Raw genomic sequence first — 3,582 nt, 5'->3', positions numbered from 1 at the left:
GAAGATTTTATATAAATATTTTTTATACCCACTACTTCTCATATTGTGTGTTTGCATAGAATTCTCGAGCTCTGTGGGTAACTGATATTACAGCTTATAGTATCAGCCTTTCACTTCTCATATTCATTGTAGTTTGTATGCCCCAAAAAAACAGCAGATCAAATGTGTCGTGTGAATTGCTAGCTAGCGTTAAAATCGCATAAACCTTATAGTAGCAACGCGCGAACCCTCAATTCTTGTTAGTAACAAATGTTGTTTTTTTGTTTATTGTCTTCCCTCGGCTTTTAAGATTAAAAAATATAACAATATTGAAAAAATTATGTTTGTGTTTGAATGCCTTCTATGTGTTTGTTAAATTGTCCATGATTATATGATTGCAATACATTAAAATGATGGTCAATTCTAGAACAGTAAGAAGTCTAATGCAATAATTATGATGAATGAAGTTTCGCGTCGAAACATTTCTGAGGTTTTATTTATATGGTCCATACGCTGATACGCATACATACATACTCAACTCTTTTACTGTTGTTGAAGTGTAAGTTATGAGAAAGCGATCCCCGAGTTATTAGTACTGTCTCTATACTTTTATTCACGCTTTATGCCTAGAATCGTAAGATGCACGGTATATATGATGTTTAAATCTTATTTGTTGAATCCTTATTTGAATTTTTAGTAGCTTAATGGCATCTTTTCTTTAACTGTTTAATATTTTATTTTGTGATTTAATACAACCTTTTGTATTTTGTGATGGATCAACAAAAAGTAAGCAAGATTTATGTTAGAATCTACTTTAAAGGTCCTTGAGGTTTTTGTTCAGAAATTTATATAGTTGTTGCCAAAAAGAAATGGTCAAAACAATAGCTCAGAAATTGGGTAGAAGTTAGACAACTATTTCGAAGACACTTGATTTGTTTACAATTTGCGAAAGAAGACATTATGCACAAATTGGGTAGAAGTGTAAACTAATTTACAAGCATGTACATTCTGGCATATTTCATTGGATATATTGACACTTTAAAGAATATATGAACTTTGTATTTTGAACAAAATATACGAATATCATTTGTATTGTAGATATTGAAACTTCAAAGAATATAATGTTCCAATTTTGAGGTAAATAATAGTTGTGTATCGTTTTCTTTTGTTTTGCAATCTGATGTCTAGGTGAAGTTAGATATAGAGGCAACAACTTCTTTACTGAAGAAGACTATTTGTATTGAAGTTAGTGTGTGGATCATGCAGATTACTTGAAATACTAAACTTGATCTGTATATAGGATGTGTGTTGGTGGTGTTAATTTTTATCAAGTTGGCATGTAATTGAGTTGAGTGTTTATATATATCTTTTAATAATGTTATCATTTATGCTATGTTAATAGATTTTCTTCAATCTAATTGGTGATTTTGTATTAGGTAGTGACTAACATGGTAATAGTAAGAAAATAAAGTATCTACCATGACACTCCACTATACTATTATACTAAAAAGTTTTGTCATTTAATAAACCCGTGATTTTACGGTGTCTTTTCCCAAATTCAAAACCTGCACACGTAAAATCTGAATCACTATCTTCTTCATCTCTGATTTTTACTAATTTTGTGTTGTTGTTTGCTATAGCAGGCATAAACAATACAAACAAGGTACCGAATAAAGTTAATTCATAAAGCAATCACAAGGTAATCTAATTTTCACCCCAGCGTGTTTCTATTTTGAAGTAAAGAAGAAGAGGATTTTCAAAACCCTCTTCAATCAGAATTCTAGATTCTCTCCGAGGTTTTTGTTTATCGTTCACCGAAATTTGTAAATCATTTTTCTTACAGGTTTTTCACTTATTTCATTTTGCTTACATCGTTTTTAGTTTATGTATGTAATACGGAATTAGGTATTCTTCTTTCTCTGTTTCAATATAACGATTCAATATAACGATTCAATATAACGATTATTAAAGTTTGTTAGTATAGTCATTTGTGCAGTTTTGTTGGTGGATTAGTTGTTGGAAGTTGCTTTAATGCTTCGTGGACTTGGAATATATTTTCTTAAATAAAATGCATATACACATTTTAATAGTTGTGATGTTTAAGTATGTTAAATGTTTCGGGGCATGTTTTGGTTGATCCTGCTTGCAGGTTATGTCCACATTTGGATGGGAGATATTGTTGATATAGAACCAAATGACCCTCTTAAGGGAGCAATGAAGATCATTGGCGGTAAATTATTAACCATAAATATATGTCTATCATTTTGTTAAAAGCTTATTCTCCTTTTGCTTAGAATACATAGATTGTAGTCTATTGCTTTTACAGATGATTTCTAATTGTATCTTTCATTATTATGTGTTATAGGTCGTAACTTTAATTCGTGAATTCACGGGTAAATGTCAATTGTATCTTTTATTATTATTGCATAAATTGAAAGTACTAACGTCATTTTTTTCAAATTCTTTTGTATTGGCTGGCTTTTTTCCCTGAGATGGTAGAATGGTTCAACCGCTGGTTCTTATGGGTCAAGCTGGGGGCCTCACCATCAGACGCACCAAGCAAGATGCTCTTGAATGTTCCTGGTCTAAGGCAAATCTTGCAGCCATCATCTGTGAGATCTTCAGAGATAAAGGAATAATCATTGTCCAACACACCTATTCATCCAAAGCACTCCTCAGACGAGATAACTATGGGCTACGACAACACAAACGAAATTCCACCACAAATAAAACAACTTGAAGGGACAACTCACACATTCCCTACCAAGGAAATCCAGATTTCATCCATATGTACTCCGGTTATTCTTTTAAATGTATGCTACAAACGTTCACCAAAATCCGTTGCAACGCACGGACCACAAACCTAGTTCCAACTAATTGGGGACTTAAACTATAATTACACCAATTTTCCTTGTATATAATTTACCCCTGTTTTAATAAGTTCATTGACTATTAATCCATTCCCGTGTCCGGTTAAATGAACGATTATTAGTACTTATAAATATCTCGCCCATCGTGTCTGATCGAGTGTATATGGTTATTTATAGGTACGTCCAATTGTAAATCTTTATATTAAATTAACGAACTATCATTCAATTAAACAAATATAAAGCCCATTAATAGCGCATAGTCTAATTTTCATAAGTGTCGTTCTTTTGTCCAAACCCCAATTATGGTACAAAGCCCAATTACCCAATCTTAATATTTAGCCTAACATCACGATTACTTCGACATTAAATAAGCATAATAATAACTTAGCTACGAGACATTAATTTAAAAAGGTTGAACATAACTTACAATGATTAATAATAGCGTAGCGTTACACGGACATAATTTTGACTTACACCCTTACAACATTCGCTAACATACCCTTATTATTATTAAATTAAAATTAAAATTAAAATTATAAATATATATATATATTACGTTGAGAGATAGAGAGAAAAAGGTGTAAAACATTCGTCCAAAAATGTTGAAATTTATAGATGTGGCCAGGTATCTGCTGCCATGCGATCGCATGGCATTTGTGCCTTCTGGCCATGCGATCGCATGGCCTGGGAATCCAGCTCACAAATGTCTGTTTGCTAGTTTGCCGACGATTTT

The sequence above is a fragment of the Rutidosis leptorrhynchoides genome, chromosome 1 (assembly GCF_046630445.1).
Source record: "Rutidosis leptorrhynchoides isolate AG116_Rl617_1_P2 chromosome 1, CSIRO_AGI_Rlap_v1, whole genome shotgun sequence".
In the NCBI taxonomy this organism is placed as follows: domain Eukaryota; kingdom Viridiplantae; phylum Streptophyta; class Magnoliopsida; order Asterales; family Asteraceae; genus Rutidosis; species Rutidosis leptorrhynchoides.
This window is presented reverse-complemented; position numbering follows the sequence as displayed.